Source organism: Lontra canadensis, unplaced genomic scaffold, assembly GCF_010015895.1.
Source record: "Lontra canadensis isolate GAN:19392208 unplaced genomic scaffold, GSC_riverotter_1.0 scaffold14, whole genome shotgun sequence".
Lineage (NCBI taxonomy): Eukaryota > Metazoa > Chordata > Mammalia > Carnivora > Mustelidae > Lontra > Lontra canadensis.
In genome coordinates this window covers 3,930,667-3,958,414 of record NW_022631008.1, presented here as the reverse complement: position 1 = coordinate 3,958,414, position 27,748 = coordinate 3,930,667, and positions in this window count along the sequence as shown.

Sequence of the window (27,748 nt, the reverse complement as noted above, 5' to 3'; positions counted from 1 at the left end):
GAGTTTTATAAAATGCAAAGAAATTTGATCCTAGAGAACACACTAAGATGAAAAGACAATCAATATAGTTCAACAGCTATATAATATCCTAATCATCTGAGGGATTTTAGGGGAAAGAAGGGGTCTAGTGAGTTTGTGTGAGTGTGTGTGTGCGCTTAAAAGTGGGTAATTATGATTTTGCCTTTACGCATGTGTTGTCCTACTTCTCTTCTTCAAACAAAGGTAAGCCAGGTTTACCTCATTTGGGTGAAATCTAGACTCTGAACTTCATTTAACCTATCAGCTCTGGATCAACTTTCTCTTGGTTCAAGCTCTTCACATCTGGTAGAACTTTTGTAACAAGGTCTTGCTATAGGCCCTGGAGAGAGAGGCTGGAATGGATTTAATGGAACCTGTGGCTTTCGTACCACCAACATCAGCACCTTTTGGGTACTGTAGGCTGGCATTCACTGTCAAAGCCAGCTGTTTCTGAGCTCTGTTGATTGAGCCCTGGGTAACAAGCTCCAGGAGCTATTTTAAAACTTGATAAATATCCTCTCTCTGATTTTATCTTTATTTACAAGAATTGCTAGGGGTATGACATGAACTTTTCTTTACCAAACAACGTAAAAAACATCTCACCTTCCCCATCTCACCAAGCCAAGACTCAAGACCTCCATCCTGCTTTCTCTTCTGGGAGGCAGGCTATATGGCTTCCACTAGGGCACTACTGTTCTCAGCCACGTAGCCATCTGTCGATTTGGCCTTTCTTTCTTTCTTCCTTTCTTCCTTCCTTCCTTCTTTCCTTTCTCTCTCTTTGTTTCTTTGTTTCCTACCTTCCTTCCTTCCTTCTCTTTCTTTCTTTCTTTCTTTCTTTCTTTCTTTCTTTCTTCCTTCCTTCCTTCCTTCCTTCTTCCTTCCTTCCTTCCTTCCTTCCTTCCTTCCTTCCTTCCTTCCTTCCCTCCTTCCTCCCTCCCTCTCTCCCTGCCTCCTTTTTTTTCTTTCTTCCTTTCTTTCCTTCTTTCCTCCTTTCCTTCTTTTTATTTGAGAGAGAGAGAGTTGGGGGGGGGGTGGAGCAGAGGGAGAAGGATAAGCAGATTCCCTGCAGATTGTGAAGCCTGATGTGGGGCTCAATCCCATGACTCTGAGATCATGACCTGAGCCAAAATCAGGACTTCATGCTCAACCAGCTGAGCCAACCAGGTGCCCCCTCTGCATTCTTATTAGTTGATTACTTGTGAAAGGCTGTGGTAGTTGCCATGTTGAACACAGAGCCCAGTGCAGGACTTGATCCCAGGACCCTGAGATCATGACGTGAGCCCAAACCAAGAGTTGGACACTCAATCAACTGAGCCACCCAAGTGCCCCACTCCAACTGGTTTTGACAGGATTGGGATATTTGGATAGGTCCTGATCATGAAGAGAGGTATTGTAGACCAGGGAAACTCTGTGAACAGAATCACTGCACCTGAAATGACCAGGTCATATGTCAGAGGTCATTGCATAGCCTCTGCATGTGATAGAGAGTATGTCCTCCTACTACAGTGGTGGCACCTACTGGAACACACAAGGATTCTAGACAAAGGCCATGTAGCTGGTACAAAATATGAACCAGAAGATACTTGACTCACAACCTCCACACATGCAGCTTTTCAGTCCACAAAATACTGAGGCATGTGCAATTTATAATGTTTTCTGATTGTCTTCTTCACTCTGTTGGAAAAGAAGCTCAGCTGCATCCAGTCACAGGTGTTAGCCTCATTTCTCTCCCTCCCACTTCCCAGTAGTATGACAGCTATAGTAAGAGTTGACAACAGGAAACTCAGAGTGATGGCAAGGCCCAACACAGACACCATCTAGGCAAATCAAATAGTTTTCCTCTAAGTTCACAAGGCCATCTAAAATAAATAGAAGAAATTCAGTGTGGGCCTGGGCTAAGGCTGCAGGCCCCTGAAATCTTACCTCAAGGTTGGTGCACAGTTATGGATGATAAAGTCTAAGCAAATGAGGTTAACGTTAGACTTGAGAACAGAAGCTCAATTTACTTCCAATCCCAGCCTGTATATGAAGAGTGGTTCTACATGAAGGCTGGTCCAGATGTGTATCAGAGACCACCTCACCTGAATCAAACACATTCCAAGAAGACAGCAGGTGTCACAGCAGTCTATCACATGACCAGAGGATGTCATGGTGTTGCACACTCGAGCCTGAAGACCATCTCCATTTACAACTGCAGCCTCCAGACCATCACAACCTGGCTAAAATTAGAGCACGACACCCACAAATTAGACAGGTTGCTCATGGGCCTTTGGACTGGCTTTTGGGCCTGTCTTGTACCTTCTTTCCCCTTTTCTTAACCCAATAAAAATCTGGTAAGCCCCTATGAAGTGACAGATACTTAGGTGTTGTGGAGATCAAGATAAATAAAACTTGAGTTTTTCAGTATCTATTAGGAAAGACATATGTGTAGTCAGGTAAAAGTAATAAACAGAAGCACAGATGAGATTAAGAGGTAGCTCCAAGAAGAGCAAAATGAATCCTCTTTGGCAAAACATGGTAGTCTCCTAGAGGAGGTAGTTCTGAACTGGATTTGATGAAATACACAGAGCTTATGCACATAGGGCCCCAAGGTGGGACAGAGTTATCCCAAGCCCAGGGATGCCGTGTGAAAGGGCACAGGGGTATGGAACAGTACACTGAGGAACCTCAGTCTCACGGGCTGCTAAATCATAAGATTGAACGTAAGGTGAAGAGGGGGCAATGGGTGATGGGAGATGGGGCTGGGAGTGGGCCAATACACTGGGAGTGGGCCAATACACTCTACCTCTTAGAGTGTATTCTCAATGGGGAAGCTGGACTTGTGCTGATAAAGTTGGTAAAATGGAAGTCAGCCTCGTAATCTGTCAAAAACCTCCTCACTGAGGTCTAAGCCAAGTCTATGGTATCCTGTGGGATCTGCCCCATTTCCTCTCTGACCTATTTTCCCTCTCTTTTTCTCTCCTCATTCACCCACTCCAAGCCCGCTGGATGCCTTGCTGGCTTTCCAACATGCTGAGGCATGCTCTGCCCCTGGGCCTTTGGACTAACCACCTTCATTTCTTGGCATGCTTCTCTCGGATCTCCTCCTGGCTCACTGCCTCTCCTCCCTCCAGTCTTTGCTCAGATGCCACCTCCCCAGTGAGAACCGCCAGACCTTCTCTTCCGCTGAGACCTTCAGCCCCTCACTGGCCTTTTAATTTGCCCTTCCAGTCTGTTTCTCTCCAGGACACCCATAATTACCCAATAACTTAGTTTTTGTTTCCTGTTTGTCTCCCACTAAAATAGACACTCCACTAGAACATAGAGTTTGAACCTTTTGCTCCTGCTGCAGCCTAGTATCAACAATAGTGATTGACACAAGGTAGATACTCAATACATGTTTGTTGCATGAATAGACACAGATTTTACATGTGAAATCAAGGAGCTTGGATGTTGTCCTAAAGTCACTGGAAAACCATCAAAGAGCTTTAGGCCAGAGGAGGAGCAATGTTTGTGGATTCGAAGGTTTGTAGATCACTCTGGAAGCTGTGCAGCTTCTCTTGATTAACGTGGGGGGCAAGCCAGGGGTTGGGAAAACAGGCTCTTGAAACCATCTTGGATTTAAATGAGTGAAAGAGAGCCTGAAGAGTAAAAGTGATTGCTAGAGAAAGGGGTGGCTTTAAATGACATCCCAAAAATGGACTTGGCATTATTTGAAGGCTAATACATAGGATGAGGGGACAGAAGGAAAGACCCAAAGATAACTCCCAGGACCTCTAGCCAAGAGGGGAAAACTAGGAACAGCAAGAGCAGAAATGAGGTGGTGGGAGATCAGGTGGTCAAACACACTCTTTCAAGAGTCCTCCATAGATAGTGAGATGGTTGCCATCGACACCAATATCATGTGGTGATGCTGCCAGGAGCAATGTGATTGGCATATACCAGAACTGAAGTTTCTCAGTTGAAAGTCTCAGTGACTCAAAGACTAAATGGAGTATTTATTTATTCATGCTTTCAAAAAAAGTGTTCACTGCTTCGGATGCCATGGTTTTAGAGGTAAAGGAGATATGCTCTGGAGGACCCTAACAACTGTTCAGTGAATGCTGTTTGAGAGAGTAACTCACTGTGTAGGGATTGTGGAGGAAGTATGGGGCCTGAAAATAGGAAAATTGGTGATGAGGTGGGGGTGGGGAGGGAAATGAAGCAGAGAATGGGATTCAAGACAGAGAAAAGGACATGAGCAAAGACAAATCGTTTGGTATGACCCACTATTTGACATATAGCTGGGGGAAAAGTGGCTGAAGATGTCAGGGCCAGATTGGGAGAGGCTTGAATGCCAATGCCAGGTGTTAACAATTTCTTCTGCAGCCATGTGTAATAGGCTGGTTTAGAGCAGAGGGTTAATATGTTATTAAGAGTGTTTGGAAATCAATTTGGGTAATAATATTGCAGAGGATGCTTGCAAGAAGAAGGAACTGAAAGGAGCAGGTGCAGGGGCTGATGATCACAGATGTCTAGCTTAGAGATATAGGGTGCTTGGATATGCATTATGCATGTGGAAAGAGTATGGAAATGGGAAATAGTACATTGGTGGAATTGATCAGACTTACACACTAATTTAGAATTCTTTTTTTATTCATTATTTTATTAACATACAATGTATTATTTGCCCCAGGGGTACAGGTCTGTGAATTGTCAGGCTTACACACTTCACAGCACTCACCATAGCACATACCCTCCCTAATGTCCATAAACCAACCACCCTCTCCATAACCAGCTCCCCTGGAAGCCCTCAGTTTGTTTTGTGAGATTAAGAGTCTCTTATGGTTTGTCTCCCTCTTGATCCCATCTTGTTTCATTTTTTCCTTCCCTACACCCCAAACCCCCCTCTCTTCCTCTCAAATTATTGATATCAGGGAGATCACATGATAATTATCTTTTTCTGGTTGACTTATTTCACTCAGCATGATACCCTCTAGTTCCATCCATGTCATTGCAAATGGCAAGATTTCATTTCTGTTGATGGCTGCATAGTATTCCATTGTATATATATATACCACTTCTTCTTTATCCATTCATCTGTTGATGGACATCTAGGTTCTTTCCATAGTTTGGCTATTGTGGACATTGCTGTTGTAAACATTTGGGCACACATGCCCCTTTGGATCACTACATTTGTATCTTTAGGGTAAATATCCAGTAGTGCAATTGCTGGGTCGTAGGCTACCTCTATTTTACTGTTTGAGTAACTTCCAGGCTGCTTTCCAGAGTGGCTGCACTAGCTTGCATTCCCACTATCAGTGTAGGTGGGTTCCCCTTTCTCCACCTCCTACCAACATCTGTTGTTTCCTGACTTGTTAATTTTAGCCATTCTAAATGGTGTGAGCTGGTATCTCATTATGGTTTTGATTTGTATTTTCCTGATGCCGAGTGATGTTGAACACTTTTTCATGTGTCTGTTGGCCATATGGATGTCTTCTTTGCAGAAATGTCTGTTCATGTCTTCTGCCCGTTTCTTGATTGGATTATTTGTTCTGTAGGTGTTCAGTTTGGTAAGTTCTTTATATATTTTGGATACTAGCCCTTTATCTGATTATGTCATGTGTGAATATCTTCTCCCATTCTGTCAGTTGTCTTTTGGTTTTGTTAACTGTTTCCTTTGCTGTGCAAAAGCTTTTGATCTTGATGAAGTCCCAATAGTTCATTTTTGCCCTTGTTTTCCTTGCCTTTGGTGATGTTTCTAGGAAGAAGTTGCTGTGGCTGAGGTCGAAGAGGTTGCTGCCTGTGTTCTCCTCAAGGATTTTGATGGATTCCTGTCTCACATTAAGGTCTTTCATCCATTTTGGGTCTATTTTTGTGTGTGGTGTAAGGAAATGGTCCAGTTTCTTTCTTCTGCATGTGGCCATCCAATTTTCCCACACCATTTGTTGAAGAGGCTGTCTTTTTTCCATTGGACATTCTTTGTTGAAGATTAGTTGACCATAGAGTTGAGGGCTTATTTCTGGGCTCTCTATTCTGTTCCATGACCTATGTGTCTCTTTTTCTGCCAGTACCATACTGTCTTGATGATTACAACTTTGTAATAGAGCTTGAAGTCTGGAATTGTGATGCCACCAATGTTGGCTTTCTTTTTTCAACATTCCTCTGGCTATTCGGGGTCTTTTCTGGTTCCATATAAATTTTAGGATTATATGTTCCATTTCTTTGAAGAAAATTGATGGTATTTCAATAGAAGTTGCATTAAATGTGTAGATTGCTTTAGGTAGCATAGACATTTTTACAATATTTGTTCTTCCAATCCATAAGCATGAAACATTGTTCCATTTCTTTATGTCTTCCTCAATTTCTTTCATGAGTACTTTATAGTTTTCTGAGTACAGATTCTTTGCCTCTTCAGTTAGGTTTATTCTTAGGTAGTTTATGGTTTTGGGTGCAATTGTAAATGGGATTGACTCCTTAATTTCTTAATTTATCTTTCTTCTGTCTTGTTGTTGCTGTATAGAAATGCAACTGATTTCTGTGCTTTGATTTTATATCCTGACACTTTACTGAATTCCTGTACAAGTTCTAGCAGTTTTGGAGTGGAGTCTTTTGGGTTTTCCACATAAAGTATCATATCACCTGCAAAGAGTGAGAGTTTGACTTCCTCTTTGCTGATTCAGATGCCTTTAATTTCTTTTTGTTCTCTGATTGCTGAGCCTAGGACCTCTAGTACTATGTTAAATAGCAGTGGTGATAGTAGACACCCCTGCTGTGTTCCTGACCTTAGTGGAAAAGCTCTCAGTTTTTCTCCATTGAAAATGATATTCTCTGTGGGTTTTTCATAGATGGCTTTCATGATATTGAGTAATGTTTCCTCTACCCCTACACTTTGAAGAGTTTTGATCAAGAAAGGATGCTGTACTTTGTTGAATGCTTTCTCAGCATTTATTGAGAGCATGATATGGTTCTTGTTCTTTCTTTTATTAATGTATTGTATCACATTGATTGATTTGCAGATGTTGAACCAACCTTGCAGCCGAGGAATAAATCCCACTTGGTCGTGGTGAATAATCCTTTTAATGTACTATTGGATCCTATTGGCTAGTATTTTGATGAGAATTTTCACATTGGTGTTCATCAAGGATATTGGTCTGTAATTCTCTTTTTTGATGGGGTCTTTGGTTTTGAGATCAAGGTAATGCTGGCCTCATAAAATAAGTTTGGAAGTTTTCCTTCCATTTCTATTTTTTGGAACAGTTTCAGGAGAATAGATATTAATTCTTCTTTAAAGAATTCCCCTGGGAAGCCATCTGGCCTTGGGCTCTTGTTTGTTGGGAGATTTGATGACTGCTTCAATCTCCTTACTGGTTATGGGTCTCTTCAGGCTTTCTATTTCTTCCTGGTTCAGTTTTGGTAGTTTATAGGTCTCTAGGAATGCATCCATTTCTTCCTGATTGTCAGATTTGCTGGCGTGTAGTTGCTCATAATATGTTCTTATAATTATTTGTATTTTGTTGGTGTTGGTTGTGGTCTCTCCTCTATCATTCATGATTTTATTTATTTGAGTCCTTTCTCTTTTCTTTTTGATAAGTCTGGCCAGGGGTTTATCAATCACATCAATTCTTTCAAAGAACCAGCTCCTAGTTTTGTTGATATGTTCTACTGTTTTTTGGTTTCTATTTCATTGATTTCTGCTCTGATCTTTATTATTTCTCTTCTCCTGCTAGGTTTAGGCTTTCTTTTCTGTTCTTTCTCCATGTCCTTTAGGTGTAGGGTTAGGTTGTGTACTTGAGACCTTTCTTGTTTCTGGAGAAAATCTTGTATGGCTATATACTTTCCTCTCAGGACTGCCTTTGCTCTGTCCCACAGATTATGAACAGTTGTGTTTTCACTATTATTTGTTTCCATGGATTTTTTCAATTCTTCTTTAACTTCCTACTTAACCCATTCATTCTTTAGTAGGATGCTCTTTAGTCTCCATGTATTTGAGTTCTTCCCAACTTTCCTCTTGTGATTGAGTTCTAGCTTCAGAGCATTATGGTCTGAAAATATTCAGGGAGTGATCCCAATCTTTTGGTACCGGTTGAGATCTCATTTGTGACCCAGGATGTGATCTATTCTGGAGATTGTTCCATGTGCACTAGAGAAGAAATTGTATTCTGTTGCTTTGGGATGGAATGTTCTAAATATATCTGTGATGTCCATCTGGTCCAAGGTGTCATTTAAGGCCTTTATTTCCTTGTTGATCTTTTGCTTGGATGATCTGTCCATTTCATTGAGGGGGGTGTTAATTTCCCCTACTATTGTTGTATTATTGTTGATGTGTTTCTTTGATTTTGTTATTAACTAGCTTGTATAATTGGCTGCTCCCCTGTTATGGGCATAGATATTTAAGATTATTAGATCTTCTTGTTGGGCAGACTCTTTGAGTATGATATAGTGTTCTTCCTCATCTCTTATTATATCTCTTATTATAGTCTTTGGCTTAAAATCTAATTGATCTGATATAAGGATTCCGACCCCAGTTTCTTTTCATGTCCATTAGCATGTCCGTTAGCATGGTAAATTATTTTACACACCCTCACTTTAAATCTGGAGGTGTCTTTGGGTCTAAAATGAGTTTCTTGCAGACAGCATATTGATGGGTTTTGTTTTGTTTTGTTTTGTTTTGTTTTTATCCATTCTGATAACCTGTGTCTTTTGATTGGGGCATTTAGCCCATTTACATTCAGGGTAACTATTGAGAGATATGAATTTAGTGCCATTGTATTGCCTGCAAGGTGACTGTTACTGTATATTGTCTCTCTGTTCCTTTCTGGTCTACTACTTTTAGACTCTCTCTTTGCTTAGAGGACCCCTTTCAATATTTCCTGTAGGGCTGGTTTGGTGTTTGGAAATTCTTTTAATTTTTGTTTGTCCTCCAAGCTTTTATCTCTCCTTCTATTTTCAATGATAGCCTAGCTGGATATAGTATTCTTGGCTGCATATTTTTCTCATTTAGTGCTCTAAATATATCATGTCAGTTCTTTCTGGCCTGCCAGGTCTCTGTGGAGAAGTCTGATGCCAATCTAATATTTCTACCATTGTATGTTACAGACTTCTTGTCCCGAGCTGCTTTCAGGATTTTCTCTTTGTCACTAAGACTAGTAAGTTTTACTATTAGATGATGGGGTGTGGACCTATTTTTATTGCTTTTGAGGGGGGTTCTCTGTGCCTCCTCAATTTTGATGCTTATTCCCTTTGCCATATTAGGGAACTTTTCTATTATAATTTGCTCTAATATAACTTCTCCCCTCTGTCTCTTTCTTCTTCTTCTTCTGGAATCCCAATTATTCTAATACTGTTTTGTCTTATGGTATCACTTGTCTCTCGAATTCTCCCCTCGTGGTCCAGTAGTTGTTTGTTACTCTTTAGCTCAGCTTCTTTATTCTCCATCATTTGGTCTTCTATCACTAATTCTCTCTTCTGCCTCATTTATCCTAGCAGTAAGAGCCTCAATTCTTGATTGCACCTCATTAAGTCCTCTTTTTATTTCAGCTTGGTTAGATTTTAGTTCTTTTATTTCTCCAGAAAGGGATTTTATTTCTCCAGGCAGGGTTTCTCTCATATCCTCCATGCCTTTTTTGAGCCCAGCTAGCACCTTAAGAATCGTCATTCTGAGCTCTAGATCTGACATATTACCAATGTTGCAATTAATTAGGTCCCTAGCTGTCGGTACTGCCTCTTGCTCTTTTTTCTTGTGTTGAGTTTTTCTGCCTTTTCATTTTATCCTGATAAGAATATATGAATGAGAGAATAAAATACTAAAAGGGTGGAAAAGACCCTAGAAAAATGTATGCTAACAAAATCAGAAGAGACCCCAAACTGGGGGGAGAAGAAAGCGGGTAAAAAGAAATTTAAAAATAAATCTATCTATCTATCTATCTATCTATATACATATTTATTTATTTATTTTTAAATTTCTTATATATTTTTATATGATATCTATCTATCTATGTATCTATCAGACTGGTGAATAGAACAGAGCCACCCACATGATTTTGGGTGTATTTTGGTCTCTTAGAAGAAACTACCAGCTAAAATTTTTAACAAAGAAAAACTTATATATATACAAAAATAAAGGTAAACACGATGAAGGGATGGAATATGAGTGTAAAGATGAAAATTTAAAAAAAATTCTTAAAATGGAATTGATAAGTTGGTTGGAAAAAGAAAGAAGAAAAGAAGTGGGGGGAGAATATGCTCAGGCTGGAGACTAGAAGAAAGACCTGTGCTAGATTTAGGGTATATTTTGATCTATTAGCAGAAATTGTATCCCAAAAATTTTTAGGAAAAAAAAAAAACCTGTATGTCTACAAAAAATAAGGTTAAATACAATGAAGGATAAAATATGACTATAATAATGAAGGCTTAAAAATATTTTTTTAGAAAGGTATTGTTAAGATAAACTAGTGTAAAAACATTAGAAGAGGAAAGAGGAAAAGTTCAAAAGATTGGAATAAGAAAAAAATAAAATAAAAAAAACTAATTAACTTTGCAAGATTAAAGAATCATGAAGAGAAAGCCATCAATTCCGTGCTTTGTTTTCTCCTCCTCTGGCATTCTGCTGTTCTTGGCTGGATTTCTTGCTGATCTTCTAGGGGAGGGGCCTGTTGTAGTGATTATCAAATGTCTTTGCCAGAGGTGGAATTGCTCCACTCTTGCCAGGGGCTGGGCTAAGTAATCTGTTCGGGTTCGCTTTCTGGAGCTTTTGTTCCCTGAACGCTTTCTGTAGAGCTCTGGAGAACGGGATGAAAATGGCAAGCTCCTAATCTCTGGCCTGGAGCAGCAGAGAGCTCAGGGCCCCACTCCTCAGTGCGCCTTCAGAGAAAAGTGATCAATCACTCCCATCTCCCTGGTCTCTGGCCACGCTCTGGGCTCACCCAGCCTGTAAACAAGCATTTCTGTCTCTGATGCATGGCCCTGTTTGGAGTCCCCAAAACCAGCAGATTCCTGCCTCCAGAAGTGGAAGGAGAGTCTCCCCTGATCTCCCACTTGTGGGATCCCTGCTCAAAGACCAGTGGCCCGACTGGGCCATGGATCACTGCTTAAGGTAACCCTGAGCTGAGAGTTCACTCCTTAGCCCTGTTCTGTAGTTGGCTTCCCTGTTCTGGGGATACCTGGCAGCTCTGCCACACTCAGACACCCCGGGTCCTTCAGTGACCCAGCAGGTCCTGAGACCACACTATCCCCGAAAGGGCTCCACCCCTGCTTAGCCTCTGGAGTGATGTCCCTCGGTGAAGCAGACTTCTAAAAGTTCAGATTCTGTGCTCCGTTTCTCCACTGCTTGCCAGGAGCCGGCTCCTCCCCTACAGTCTATCTTCCCGTCACCTCAGATTCACTTCTCCACACGTTCTAGCTTTCAGAAAGTGGTCAGTTTTCTGTTTCTAGAATTGCTGCTTTTCTTCTCTTCAATCTCCTGTTGGGTTTGTAGATGTTCAGAATGGTTTGATAACTATCTAGCTTAACTTCTGAGACCTGATGTCATTTCAGTCCGCTATTCCTCTGCCATCTTGCCTTTCTCTCTAATTTAGCCTTCTTCGAAAGAAAGAGAAGCTCAGGATGAATGTAAGTTTATTGCAGAAGAGGTTGGGGGGACAGTGGCATCTCCAACCAAGAAGACAAACAGATTTAGAGAAGAAGGAGAGCCAATGAGGTGGATAAACTCATTTTTGGATCCATGAAATTAGAACCAGAGTGCACCTGTGAGTAATTTGGGTCTGGTTCCCCTTCCCTGAAAGGTCATTTAGGGAGCCAGGCTAGCATATTTGGCTCCAGCAGGTCTAGGGTTGGTGGCAAGAAGGCCTTGAATTCTTAGAAATGGGTGTGAGACCAAAGATGAGTGTGACATTAGTAATCAAGAATCATGGATCAAGATGAGCTTATTGTAAGAATAGTCGTCCCAAGTGGGTCATCCAAACAATGGTAGCTCTGGGCTCTTAGTAGGAGGCAGAGATCAAAACTGGGGATGGGAGAAGGAAGTAAGGCAGAGGGATAAAATCTGGGTGGGGTCTCACAGGACAGACACTATTCAGTGCGAGCTCTGGCTGCTCCTCCAGGCAAGATGGCTGGTCCTATGAAGCCTCAAATAAGCAGACAGTTTGAACAACTTCTTTCAGCAGAACCATGTCTTCTTTCGCTGAAGATTTATTTCTTTCCCTAGGTTTACTTACCACTATGTCCTTGAGTAATTCATACTGTAGTCTAGACAATCTCATGCCAAAGATAAACTTGTATGTCCTTTCTGAACATGGAGTGGAGTCTGAAACTGTCAGAAAATGAAATTATGTCAGATGCAGGGCATGACTTTCTTCACTTGGCAAATTTCTACGTTTCATGATCAGGATGGTAAGAATAGGAGAGCCACTGAATTTCCATTTTACTCCACCGACTCTCATCCACTTTCCCATTTATCTACCCATCTCTGAGTATTTGAGAGCCAGGCATAAGCTTAGCACTAGTGATGCAGCAGTGAGGAAGCACAGGTAGTCCCTCCCTCAAGGAGCTTACAGAGAAGATGAGTGATGTCCGAGTGCCATGAAGTGTAGGGTACACGGGGTTTGAGATGGCTCAGACTCTAGTATGCCTTCCTGGAGGAAGCAACATTTGTAAGCCAAGCCATGCAGGATAAGGAGATGCTAGGTAGGCAAGGAGAGGTGGGGCAGGCAAAGACAGTGGAGGAGGGTTGCTTCAGTGTGTAAAGACCTGCAAGTGGAAAAGAGCATTAGAAGAACTACAAAGAATTTCCTCAGGGCTAGAGAGTGAGGAGGAGAGCAGTGTATGCCTGCAGAGGTAGGCACAGACCATATGGGCTCTTGTAAATTGTACAGAGGATTTTACTTCTATCCAAGGGGTCATTTTTATAGTGGCCACTGGTCTAAAAGACAGTAATAAGAATATTGATGTCCTTTTCCACGCGGGCTGAGATTGTGAACTATATCCCTCAGGAATGTGACATTTCATGGTGGGTTGCCAGAACAATATTCTTTCCTTCTTACCGAGTCATCCCAAACACAAGGGGAAGCAGGTTAGCTGGGAGGGTTGGAGACTTCAACCACTTTGGTTAAGCCCTGAATCATTTTATGGCTCCTGTACATTTTAGTATAAATTGCATCAAGAACCACAGCTCTGAGTGTATTGTCAACAAGGATTTAATTGAATAGGGAGCATCCTTCCCAAATAGTATGAATAAGAATCACACCAGACATGTTTTATTCAAGCTTGTTGGGGTTGAGAGCTGTGCTACAATGTCTGGTGCAGTATAGCTATAGGAAATTTCCAGATTGTGAGGATTTTTTTATATCTGGAAGACTTTCCTCCCTTGGCCACCCTCAGTGGCCCTGTGCTCATGATTAGGAAGTACAATACTATGTCACTCACACATCAAGGGGCAAAGGTGGCAATGGGGGGCAAATGGGCTGAAAAGATGCTAATATTTAATGAAACCAAACAGTAGAAACCTTTTGATAAATTAAATATGTGGGCAAATGCAGGTTTTCTGATAATATCATCCCTCAGAACAACGTATCACTCTTTTCTGTTTTTCGTTTGCGGACTTTTGATGTTGAGGTTAGCCAAAAAATATTATATATTCTTTTGGTTTTATGCATCAGAGAAGCTTCATAATAGTCAAGGTAACTATAAATTTGAAATATCTTAAAAATAATTTGGTATGTCTGTCGTGTGATATATAATTCTTTTTGGGCAGCTATATGTTCATTTTGGTACATTTTTTCCATTTTTTTTTTTTACTTTATCACTAATACATCTTGCTTTGATTTTTAATTCCACTTTCAGGTGTTTTGGTGTTTTCATATTCTCAGTGGATAGAAGCCAACACAGCTAGCTCTACAAATTATAAAAAAGATGCTCTCTATAGATGGACAAAGTACAAAGTAGTGTCCTTTCTAGGTGATAGATTACAAAAAGGACTCTTTCATCCAGGACCAAGGCATAAGACTTGGCAGAACATGAGCTGGATTTCAGCCCTTACTTGCTGCACTTACCCCCATAGCAGGTACCTTTGTGCAGTGCACAAACTGTACAATCAGACATAGTGACCCGGCAGTTTTTTCACTGTCTTCATATTTAGTCTCCTCATAGTTCATTTAACTCAAGAAATACTTATTAAGGTACTATGTTAGCAAATTTGAGAGCAAATTTGGGTAGATTTCAGTCCCTGCCTGGAAGAAATTTATAGCCCAGTACTAACAGTAAGACAAACACATATACAAACAACCAGATTATCTCTCTCTATATATATTTTATATATATATATATATATATATATATATATATATATCATGCCTCTTCCTAAAGAATATATGTGAAACTACTCACAAGAAGAACCTCACAAGAAGAACAATAAAATAATATTAAACTGAAATTATGAAATTTTTAGATTTAAAAACAAATTATGGGGGCACCTGGGTGGCTCGGTGAGTTAAAGCCTCTGCCTTCGGCTCAGGTCATGATACCAGGGTCCTGGGATTGAGTCCCGCATCAGGCTCTCTGCTCAGCAGGGAGCCTGCTTCCTCCTCTCTCTCTGTCTGCCTCTCTGCCCACTTGTGATCTCTGTCTGTCAAATAAATAAAATCTTTTAAAAAATTAAATAAAAATAAATAAATAAAAACAAATTATGATCACATATAAGAAGAGGGAGAAACATAGATAGTGACCATAGTGGTCAACTTGGACCTTCAAATTCTGAGTTTCCTAGCATCCAAAGTGAAAAGTGAAACATGGTCAAGTACTATTACACAATATCAGTACTTCGGTCTAAACTAAATTGATCAGGATAGGCTAGGCCAGGCTGCCTCCAAATCTCAGAGGTTTACATTACAACAAATTCTTATTTCTTATCCCATAAATAGGCTGCAGGTAGAGCAGTTCTCCAGGACAGTGTACCATAGTGACTCAGGGGTCCAGGCCATCTCCACCATGTGGATAACCATTTCAGCCCAAGTCTTCTGTGTTGACCGTGGGAGTGGGGAGAGAATGAGTAGAAAACATGACACTTTAGCTCCTAACTCATTGGCTTGGGGTAGTCACATGACCACAAATAACCACAAGGGGTCAAGAAATGTACTATTTGATCAGGTTACCACCTCTCACACACACACTGGCTATGTAAACCTTTTCCTGAAACTGAATTCTCAAAGATCTTCTTTACGTAGGACTTTATACGAGATGGACTAACAAAGAAATAAGCACTGTGTTATGCAGATTCAAAGAGAGTTGCTTTGTTTACTTATAGAGAGTGAACAGGGAAGATTTCATTGGAAGGTAGACATAAAGTGGGTTTAAAGGATGGTGAAAACTTTGGAAGATCTGGGGAAGTGGGGTAGGAAGAAGGTTATTAGCTGCGGAGCAAATGGTAGCATATACTCATTCTCTCCTGGGAACATCCAACAATCTAGTTTACTTGGTACCTAGGTAGTTGTGGGGAAGTCAGATTGGAACCACAGGCAGTGGCCATATTGTAGAGAGACTTGGGATTTGTGTTTAGTTCAGTGAAGTGTTTGAAAGCAGGAAGTCCCTGCTGCTATCATTTTAAAGTCTTCTACTTACCGGAGCTGCTGAGAGGGCTTTCCAAAAATCTTTAATCACGTTTCGAGGGATTATAGAAACACAGAAATCACACGTTCCTTTTTTCTCCTCCCTTCAGACACATACCTTAGCAGCAAGGGATGTATCCTTAAATATTTCCTCAGGAAAAATTAATGAAGTGAATTAAAACAGACCTTCTTTCAAACCGTTCCAAATGAACTCATTTCATAGCCTTTATCATGGCTTCCTTGCCATTTGGGAAATTTATTTAAGTTATTAAAAAAATTCCCTAAAATTCTCAGCTGAAAAATTGGCTTCTGTTTTTTCTACAAAGCTAACTCACCTGATTTGTCAGAACAGCTTGAAAATGAAGTGCTAACTGGTGGGTTTTATTGAAAGGAAACCAAGTGGAACAACATATGTATTTTCTTAGGAAACTCAAAAAGCTCACAGTCATGTGGCGTTCCTTGGGGTGAATTCTTTGTTATGAATTACAACCTGCTTACTGATGAGTTGTTAATAAAAAGTAGGCCTGCCGGGCCATTATTTTTTTCCACACAATATACACAGTTTAGTTTTCTTTCTTTTTTTTTTTTTTTAAAGTTTTCATTAATGCAGTGAGTGTGAATAAATCTGTTTCTAATTTGTAATTGTTTTCCCTTCATCTGGACAATAATTTATTGCCAAATCTAACACTTGTCTATTATTAACATCCCCGCAACAGGAAAATGTTTTAATTTTTCCTTTTTTTTAATCCCCCTTCTTACTTCTTGCCTCTACTTCCCCTGCCCCCCCTTACACATACACCTCCCCCCACCCTTAAACTGAGGGAATGTGAAACCAAAACGTTGCAGGATGGCAGGGATCTTGTTTGCAGAGGTAACATCCAAATCTGAGCTCACAACAGCCGGAGGTGACCAGGCTCTCGTGGGCCCGTCCACGTTGCATCTTAAGGCCTGCCAGCTGGAGTTGTTTGGAGCTGAGAAAAGAGGCTCAGGGAAAACTGGGGAGGAAACTAGAAACAGATGGTAACCTGAGGTGGCAGGACAACTTTATTTAGCGTGGCAGTTTTAATTAATTTATTTATTTTACACAGGCATCTGGACGCACTGGGGAGCTTCTCTGCATACTCATTTTTATGCTGTTAATAGTGTATCTGATTTGCCAAGGAATATTAGCAATTAAGGTCACTATGTATTCGAGTAGATTCATATTTTAGTGGGCCTTTGTGAGGCATGTTAGTGGTTAGGGTTTTATGTGGAAAGGGCGTAGAAGCTGCTGTTTGAAGTTCTAGTGGTGTGGAAAATGTGTATCTACCAATTAAGGATGCTAAATGGCCCCACCACCAGAGAACATGCCAAGTTGTCAATAAGCAGCCAGTGGGATGCTAATACATGGCTGTGGGTATGTTCTTGAGTTTCGAATATTCAAGGTTGCTCCTTTGGGGACGCGTGGATGATTGGCCCATTGTCATTTGCACTGGAGGCATGAGCATGGATCTAGGGGTGGGTTTGGGGTGTTTAATGCTTTAACCCACGACTCCTTTTTTTCCATCAGTATCTCCATCAATAGGAAAAAATTAGAAAAATCACTTGGAGACATTAGACACCATTTGAGATGGAAGTTTTATTTTGCAAAAACAAAACAACAAACTCAGACTCTTTTTTCTTCTTTCTATCGGGTATAATTTTCATCCGTCTGAGTTTTGGCTGGGTCTTACATTTCTGGAAAAACTGTGATTCCTGTGGTGGTTTCCATTGAGTTGTCAGGGCTCTGTCTTTGGGATAGGCGGCTTCTTGTCTGATTCACAGCCACTTTTGCAGATCGGGAAGCTTCGTTAATTTGAATGATCACCCAGAAATTGGACTAGTCTTATCATGACCCATCAGATTTCATTTCTCCAGCCACTGGGGGCTCATTCCCAGTGTGTGCAAAGAATACTTGCTTTTCTCCAAAGGCGGTGGTTGTTCCAACACTTGAATTGAATCCACATGGAAGTGGGTACCAGGGGATATTGTATTAGTGAGCAAGCCTGCCAGTTACGTAGTCCCTGCTCATCTAAAAGCTTCAGAACATATAAGAGCCTGAAAATGTTATTGAGGAAAACTTATTGAAATGGGTCCTCGTAAGAAAAACGCACATTGTGTGTATACATGGGTAAACTAGACTATGTTAGGATGCTGAGAAAAGGGATACCCGCTCTCTACCTTGTGCCTTTCGGAAAAGGAGGATACTGCATTTTCACAGATGGCAGCAGGCCCTGCCGTTGCAAATCTGGATGTTGCCTGGGGGTAGTAAGTTTGACATGTGGGCATGTCACCCCTGTGGGAGTCTGTTTTCCTCTGCTGGTGCCCAGAAGGTGGCTGTCATCACTAAGCCAGGCTGGCCCATGGCAGCATCCCAGATGAGTGCCAGCTGACTCCCTCTTCAGCAGCAGAGTGTGGGATGAGAGAACACAGAGGTGAAACAGAGAGGAGCTGGGGACTGGAAACCAAAAACGTTGATGTCCAAGTGTCATAGAATGTCACGTTTTTCCATCCAGGAGAGTAGACATCTCCACAATTCCTTACATTTTTTTTACTTAATCTGTAATTGTTTATTTGGGAACCACTTTGGCCTCTCTAGATACATTTTATTTTCTCTAGACATTACAGTTCTGAATAATCAAAAACAGTATCGTCATTGATTATGACCAGAATTCATTGCAGCGAGAATCCATTGCAGGGCTGACAAGACTCTAACATTTCTAAAGACTGAAAAGCAAGAACTTAAGCTCTTGAGTCACACTGACTGGCTGTGTGATGAGAAAGAGGTTTCTTACCCTCTCTGAGCCTCACAGTTCACTCATCTAAAAATATTCCTGCCCTAGTTTGTGTGAGGATTACACAAGATAATGAATGGAAAGCACATAAAAATAGTAAGAATGTAAGTAAACAGGCGAGAAAATCAGTTTCCTTCCTCCCTTGCTCTTCTGTGGAAAATGCTCATTAAGGATTCAAGATTAGCTCATATTTTCTTCAGCTAATGTGTAGCCACATGTTGATGGATTCTTCAAGACTCTTTGAGCCAGACTTAGTCACAATAGGTCAAGGAAGGAAGTTTTCTTTAGCCACCAAAGCACGATGAAATCTTTTGGGACCTGAACCCATGTCCTCCAAAGTCAACATGTCCTGATCTTGAGATTAAATGAATCCAGCCTTTTCAAAATCACAATTCACATGAAGAAACTGAGCAGTAAATTATTGCAGGCACACACAGATGACTGTTAAACCTCACATCCCTTTTAAGGACAGAGCAATATTACGGTATACAAAGGTCAAGCCAAGAAAGAGTAGAAGCAGCCAGGAAACTTTTTGATTAGAGGTTCAAATCCAAATGGAGGAGGAGTTCTACTGAGTTCCTTTGAGCGAAGGGGTGGACTGGTCTCACGTGTTATGCTTCCGACTTGCTAAACATCTGTCTCCTTCGGTTCCTTCCCTGGAGGATTGTTTAAATAGTCTGTTTTCTCACCATAGGCAACCTGGGCTGGAAAATCCTCTGCAGACACAATTTATATGTATAAAAAAAAAATCAGCGCATATGTGTTTGTGTGTGCGTGTTAAACCACACTTAATTCTTCCCTTTGGCTCTGATTTTTAGGACTCAAGCCCAGAAACAATAGGAGCCTAGCACCTTACCATATGATGTCTTTCGTCTTGTTTTTTAAAGCTTGTTAAAAAAAAATCCCGATCCCTTGAGTTCAAAGCACTAATATGTCCCACACCTCCTGAGGGACCTTTTCCAACCAGGCCTCTTGTTGATTGATCCAGTCAAGTCTTCCTACAGAGTCTACTGGTTTGGCAGTGTGTATCAGCTGGCATCTGCCTTCCTTCTACCACCAGGGACTCTCAGAGCCCACAGTTCTTATCACATTGGTGGTTTCCCCCACTGAGCAATATTGTGTGTGTGTCATGCGTGTGTGTGTGTGTGTGTGAGCGTGCACACATGCACATATGCGCATGTGTGTCAAAATTCAAGTTTTTACTATCTCTCGCATCATCTCCAGAGGGAGTTCAGTCTTCCTGTTCTGTGATTTTCGCAAGTCTGGATATTTTCAGCTTCCACCATCCCACTTTACACATTCCTTGGTCTGGATATCACTTGTAGATCTGGGAACGTAATGATGCATCTGAGTACTGTTCTCAGATGAATAAAACTGATAAAACTCCCAGCATTTCCATCATGTCTTCACCAGAGAAAACTGCTGCTACTCTAGATGTGCCCGGCTTTCTTCCCCCTTGGTTCTGAGGGGCTTGAAGGATGGGATGTGGATGAGGTGTTGTAGGATCTCTCAATAGGGTTGGAAATATCTATTCTTCATTGTGGACTACACAATTGGCTCAATCCCTGAAACTGGCAAATGAAGTATTGTCTTATTCTTGGGAAAGATTCTAAAAGCATCCTGATTAAGAGTCCATTTCCCCATTTATCCTGGAGGCCCAACTTTATGGGTCAATCACTGAAGCCCTCTTCTGCCTAGGAGAGACTTTTCTTCTTGATTTTTTATCTGACATTTCTAATAAAAACAACAGGAGGACCAACATTAGATGCCTAGGAAGAGAGTCTTCTGGCTCATGAGTGAGGAAATAGTTGAGACAGAAGAGGGGAGGACAGTACAGGAGGCTGCATGATGGCTCTCCAAGGATTCCCATTTCCAAATCCTAGGAACCTATGAATATGTTGCCTTACATGGCAAAAGGAACTTTCCAAATATGATTAAGAATCTTGAATAGGAAGATTATCTTAGATTATCTGAGTGGACCCTAAATGTAAACACAAGGATGACAATGGGAACAGAGATTAGAATGAAGTACCTAAGAACCAAGGTTGGCCAACAACCTCTAGTAACTAGAAGAGGTAAGGGACAGATTCTCCCCTGGAATCTCCAGAAGGAATCACATGCACATGCACATCCTACATGGAGCAGATTATTTCTCTTTTGAGAATAGAAAAGTAAGTTTAGACACAATGCAGGCAGATGATCATATGTTATAAAAAAAAGAATACAAATTAATTTTCCCTATATCTCAGGGTTTTTAAAACCTGGCTTAGTCTGTTGACACCTTGATTTTCTTGGAGGGCCATGATTCTCTAAGGTTAGGGAGTTTTTGTGTGTGTGCCTTTCCATTGGGGAACTCCAATTCAGTCTGCAGGACTTTGTGAGATGTCCTTTGTTTTTCCTACTGGACTCTAGCAGTGGCTGTGTCTTGTTTTCTTCTGGGTCTTTGGTACCTGGTTAATGACACAATTCTAGAAAACAAATTTCTCAGGAAAATCTGTTGTTGTATGAAGAAATAACCAACTAACCGAATGGGTGATCCCACTTGCAACAACAACTGCCTTATAAACTGTTCAGGTAGAGGGAGGTCTGTCTCTAGACCAGCCAGAGACTTAGCCCCATAGCAGGTAAACTGTGTCACAGAAATTTCTGGGGTGGAGGTTTCCAGGGACTGGTTAATTTCCCCTGGGCCATCTTCCTTCTCAAGGTCTGCCCTGCCCACCACTACAAACTGGCTCATTTCTGCAAACCCTACCACAGGACAGTTGGCTATTCCTCCTTTATCACCAAAGCAGCATTATGATGGAGCTGAAACACCATCAGGCCAACAGGGGACAGGATTGACCTGGCTGGTCCACATTGTGTTTAGTGAGTCCAAAGGCTCAACACTGGTGAACGTTGGAAGTCAGAAGAAAGCTCAAGTAAAGAACTGAATACATTATCTCCAGAGGTCTTTGCAGATCAGATTTTGCTACCCCTCTTTACCACTCTCCACTTCCAGAGATTATAAAGACTTGATTTTCTACGTGTCATGTTTCTTTTTTTGACTCTATTCCAAGTATGACTCCCCCACTCCCTCCCTCTCCTGCACACACTGGGCTTGTATTATCCTGTTATGGTGGAGGGGAGGAGATTAATACACAACAGAACTTCATTTTCAGGAAATTGTCTTAGAGGGAAAGCTAGTTTAAATAAAAACTCTGTTTTCAGCTGTGTCCTTCTGAAAACTATGTTGTACTCCTAACTTCTAGTACTGTAGAATGTGATCATACTTGGACACAGGGTCTCTAAAGAGGTAAAGAAGGTTAAATGGGGTTGTTAGGATGAGCCTAATCCAGGATGGCTGTTGTCCTTTTAAGAAGAGGAGATTAACCCAGGGCACCTGGGTAGCTCAATCGGTTAATCATCTGCCTTCAGTTCATGTCATGATCCCAGGGTGCGAATCAAGCCCCTTGTTGAGCTCCCTCCTCAACAGGGAGTCTACTTCTCCCTCTGCCTACCACCTCACCAGCACTAGTGTTCTCTTTCAAAACTCACTCTGCTCTCTCTCTCTCTCAAATAAATAAATTGGAAAAAAAATCTTTTTTTTGGGTAAAGATTTTATTTATTTATTTGACAGACAGAGATCACAGTAGGCAGAGAGAGGAGGAAGCAGAGAGCGGAGAGCGAGCAGAGAGCCCAATGTGGGGCTCCATCCCAGGACCCTGAGATCATGACCCGAGCCTAAGACAGAGGCTTTAACCCACTGAGCCACGCAGGTGCCCCCCCCCAAAAAAATCTTTAAGAAAAAAAGAAGAAGAAGAAGAAATTAAGACTGAGGTACAGAAGGAAGGCCATGTGAAGACACAGGGAAAAGACCACAATGGGCAAGCCAAGGAGAGAGGCCTCAGAAGGAACCAGTTCTGGTGACACCTTGATCTTGGACCTCAACCTCCAGAACTGTGAGGAAATAAATATCTGTTTAAGCTCATCTGTGATACTTTGTTAGTCTGCTGCCCTCCCAAACTAATACAATATCCTTGAGGAGGGGGAGGGGCGGGAAGGACTCTGTAAAGGGGGAACATTTACTTTTAATATGTATGTAGGCTTGGACAATTGTTAAGTGTTTTTTCCTCTTGAAACTACATTTTGCAGATAAAATATAAATGTGCTAAAATTTCTTAAATGCTTTTCTCTTATAAGTAGGTCAGTGATTTTCCCCATAAACTTTCTATCCTATTAATTCACTTAGCAGATTATTTCTCTTTTGAGAATAGAAAAGTAAGTTTAGACACAATGCAGGCAGATGATCATATGTTATAAAAAATACAAATTAATTTTCCCTATATCTCAGGGTTTTTAAAACCTGGCTTAGTCTGAATAACAATCTCCTACATGGAGCATATCTGGAGGAAAGGCGGTCTCTCTTGTCTCAGACAATGCTCATGTGAATTGTCCATGTGGGTCTCATGCTTGTCCATCCCTGGCTGTGGGGGTCCTCCTGTGTCCAGCAGTTTGGCATAGTCTATAGTTCAGTGGGATTGCTTCCCAGGGTCATGAGTTTCCTTTCTTGGAACAGCCCAAGATTATTTGTGTCTTTGTTTTTCCTTCATGGAGAGAGATGGACTGTGCATGGATTTTGTAGAAGCTCCGTTCCCTTTTAAGTTTACTTGTAAAAAGAATCGACATTGGTTCACAAGGTTGCTTTGCAAAATGCCCAGGGAAGCACTCCATCTGACGCGGACTTCTGCCTGCCTCTCATGTTGCCTGAGCCCCTGAGGCTTTTCCTGCCACCCAAGTCATCACCGGTCAGCAGGGGAGGCCCCCCCCACCATCCTGCAGACCCTCAGCTCCCACAGGTCACTTCAAGGATACAGGCGCCCAGTGGGGACTCTGCCAAGATGGCTAAATGCCAGCTGGTGGGTGTAAGGACCTTCTCCCCTTTTGCTTGGTTTCATCACCTCAACCTCCTGCCCCCTGAGGTCCATCAGCTGAGGAAGCAGTGTTGTAAAGGTCTAGAGGGCAAAGGAAGGGAATGAGGATAGTTGTTATGGAAAGAGGGCAGAACCAAACTAGAAAAGAGGATTCTTTTAGAGTGGAAAAGAACTTGGGCTGGGAAAAAAGGACCCTGAATTGGAATTGTTTTATGAAAAATTTTGACTAGTTCTGAGATAAGGGTTCTTCTGAAAAGGATTTCTTAGGAGTTGCTCCCAGGGAAAATCTGGGGGTGGGTGGGGGAAGCATGACTAGAGAGGAAGAGGCTAGCAAGTGTGCAGGATTGAGCAAAGGCCCATGGAGAGAAACTCTATCCTTTCTATATTTCTGTGTAACCGATCATCCCAAACAATACACATTTTTCTTCTTGCAGAGTTTAAGTGGGTCAGGATGTCAGGAGTGGCTTGGCTGGGCCTCACTGGCTCAGGTTTATCTGGGGGGGAAGGATCAGTTGCGAGGCTGCTCACTCACATGGCTTGGTGTGTTGGTGTTGGCTGATCGTGGGAGGCCTCAGGTCCTCTCCACAGGGGCTCCCCCAAGACTGCCTAAGTGTCCTCCTGGTATGGATGTCCCCCCAGTGTAGAATCTAAGAGAGGGAGTCAGACAGAAGCCAGTCATTTTGACTCAGCCTTGGATGTCACCTCGCATAATTTCCCTCATTTTTAATTCTTTGGAAGCAGGTTACCATCCGGCCTGCATTTAAGGGAAAGGGAATGAGGCTCCATCTTTTGAAGGGAGGAGTGTCAAAGAATTTATGGACATATTTTAAAACCACTGTAGTAACACTGGCTCAGCCTTGTGGGGAAGCTCTGAAGATAACATAGTTTACCCTCAGAGTAGTTTGCACCAGCAACAAGGGAGCGGGAGTACTGACTCTCTCCCATTTCCCTATCCTTGATGAATAGCTGCCTCAGATAGAAGGAGCATCACATCCTAGGCTCCCTGACTTGCTGGCAAAGTGGGCACCTGAGAGCAGATCTTTGATGACTGACACAGGTGCAGGCCACCGAGTGAACACAGACTGGAAGATGTGTCATGGCCAACATGGTGGAGGGATCTGAGGGGATGACAGGCAACTCACTGACAAGGTCTGCAACCACCAAGAAGCACGGGTTCTGATTTAGCAGAATAATCAGAATCTTATTGACAGGGTGCTTATTCTATTGCTACCTTTGTTAGAGGAATGATTTGGTAATGTGTCTCGTTGACCTTGGGACCAGTGGTGTTTAGGGAGATGCCATGTTTGCAGGGGTCATCAGGCTTCAGAGATTCTGCCTTAACTTCCCCTTCTTGTGTGGCTCCATCTCTAAGCAGAATTCCCCATTATCTCCGAGAGGCTGGGAGCAGATGTCAGAAAACTACATAATGTAATAAAATGACAAAATAGAACAAGGCAGATGCTTGCCCTAAAGAGCAAGGGAAGGAGATGGCTGGACACCAGGGTTATTAATAACACTCTCTCCTTGTGGCGTCTTTCATCTGTGCCTTGAAGAGCTGCGTGATCATTTAAGTAATCCAGGGTTATTTTCTTGGAGAGGATTTTTAAATCCAACAGGTCTTTTGAAAGCTTGGTGCTTTGAACATTTTACTCTTTCTAGATTGTTCTCAAGGGAAAAATGATTTTGATTTATAAATCGTTCGGAGGTTTTTAAAAGTCAGTTATTTCTTAAAACAATAGATAGTGCATTGCCTTTGGCAATGGTAGACGGGATTCACATCGTTTTTTCCCCCCTTCATTTTCCACCTCAAAGCTGTCTTCGTGAAATTATTGAAGTAAGTGATAGAACATTTCTGTTCAGTGGGGAAAACCTATCGAAGGATCTGGCCCGAAACTGTAATAAGCACGGATTCCCGTTGTCTTCTAACCGGCCTTTAGTCCTTGCACCTGCGACGTGCGGTGAGCAGATGCAGAGAGAATTCTGTTCCACCTTCTTGGCCACGCACAGCTAGGGAGGGGGCTGCCAACCTGTCCTGGCAACAGGGAGAAATGCCATCTCCAAAGTGATACTTGGCTCCGTCAACAAGCCCGTCTGCCCTGGAGATGCTTCACCGGAGAAGCGATGTGCAGAAGGGAGACACCACCCGGCCACCAACTGGAAGCAAGTCTCCCGCCCATGTGGATGGCCACCTTGATTAAAGTCAGCCAGCGCCAGGCCTGCGGCCGCCTCGACTGCCCCCCCTGTAAGCATTTGCCTATCTGTGCAGAAGCCCGGGAGGCAATGGGGAAGAGACTCGGGCTGTATCTCATTAACTTGTCACGTCTCTTCCCCCAAAGTGAACGAGGGTGTGTTTTGCCTACTAAGTGGTCACTGATTGTTTCCTCACCAAGTCCTGGACTGAACAGGGCTGCAGCGTAACAAAGCCCAGCTCCAGGGGAGAAAAGGGGGGGTGGTGGTGGTGGTGCCAGGATGGAAACCGCAACAAAGGACATGTGCCCGAGGGGTCAGGAATTCACCTGCTGTCCTCCGCGGAGCCTGTCGTGTTTCCGCAGCGCTCAGCGTAAGGAGTGTTGCTGGGCCTCGCAGGCCTACGGAGCGGACTAACAAGGGATGTGTTTGCAGCTGTCAGGAGGCTGGTTGCTGCTGAGCTCCAGATACTCTGGACCGGACAGTCTTTTCTGGCTGATGTTTTCTTTTACTTTTTTTTCAATTGGGAAGCGGGAAGTTTTCCTTTCCTGGCCATCCCAAGCGTTTGGGATGACCACCTCTCTCCACTAGGTGGCAGCACAGAGCGCAGCCACAGGCTCTCCCGCCGAGGGCTGGGTGTTCACAGGACTGGGCGGGGCCCAGAATGGCCTCCTACCCACTTATCAAGTGTCCCTTCTGTCTCTCCCTTTGAGGAAAGATCTTTCAGGGGCTTGTGCTTTTGCAGACTGTTTCAGCGGTAGGTCCAGCTTCCTCCCAAATCGTCTACTTTATGTAAGAAGTGAGGTATTATTTTCTGCCCCAGATTTATTTTGGTATAAAGCAAAAATTATAATTCCCTTCATGAGCCTGCAGCATTTCCTTTTATACTGAGTGGGAGTCTGCGGAAATGAAATTTCTCTTGAGGAAGAGATTCTGCTTACCCCTTAAGAATTCCTTCTAGCTGGTTAGTCCCCTGCTCTTGGGTGAGTCTGGATCTGCTGGGCCCCACAAGAGAGGAGTTAAAGGGGAGTACAGCATAAGGTCCTGGCCCTTAAAGGATTGCATGTCTCCTCAGAGAGCCCCGGGGACCAAAATAAGTACAAAAGCCCATTTCATTTACATTCTGTGAAGTCCGCTCTAGTTTTCTGTCTCACTGCCCTGGTATCCTGTTCTAACCTGCTTCTGGTGGGACAATCTGTACAACTTGACATCACTAATGTCAGCTCTGCTGCATGCAATGTAAAACACCTGGATGTGCTTGATTCACTAATTTAGTCCTCACAACTGTGCTTCTAAGTCCCCCTCATACTTCTCAAACTCTTCCCTATCCCAACCCCTGCCTCTTCCCTGTATTACTAAGCAGACAGAACTTTCTGGGCTCACCTGTGTTCATTGCCCCCACTTCAACCTCCAGTTCCTCTCTCCTTTCTTGCAATCATTGCCCGCCACCAAGGAGACACATCGGTGCATTCTCAAGGGAAGGCACCAGCAGCCCTCAGATCTCCTTTTACCCCACCTCTTTCCTTCACTGTCCTCACTCCAACCATCCAGAAACTCTCTTCTCATTAGGCTTCAGCAACTCTTTCGTGAACCTTCCTGATTCTCCTCCTCCAGGTCCCTTTGTGCCATCCCTCCATTCATATCTGAAAGACCTTGCAGGCCTAGAAATTTACTCTTGGCCACCTCTCCAGGACTCTCACACCCACCCTTTTAAGTTCTCTCACACTTTCTAGTCAATCCATTGAGGTGTCCATATTCCCAGCCCTGTCTGAGCTGCCAAGCTCCAATTCTACTTTAATGGTTTTCTGAACATTCTACATCATTGTCCATGACCACCATTATCCAAATAGATCTCAGATCACACTTGTCCACTCCATGGATTGGAAACTAGTCAATATTTCCTTCCTTGTGCCAAATTTAATGCCATCTCTGTTAATGAACTGGAAAACATGGTGGTGTCTGTGCTGTCTCCATCTCCCCTCTCCCTCAAACCCAAGTGATTAGCGAGTCCATGGACATACCCCTCCTGCAATGTGACAGCCATAGTGTGCAAGAAAGAGCCTTTCCCTTGGAATTGGAAGGGTGTGTTGGCACCTTTAGTCAGCTGTGAGACATTGAGTGAGTAACTTTTGCAGCCCTATCCCAGTGTCACAGAACAATCAAATCACAACATCAAGATATGGCGGACCTTTGGAGATCACCTAGTTCATCCTCCTTTACTTGTGAAGTCCACAAAGTGAGTTATTTGAAGTCTCTGAGCTGA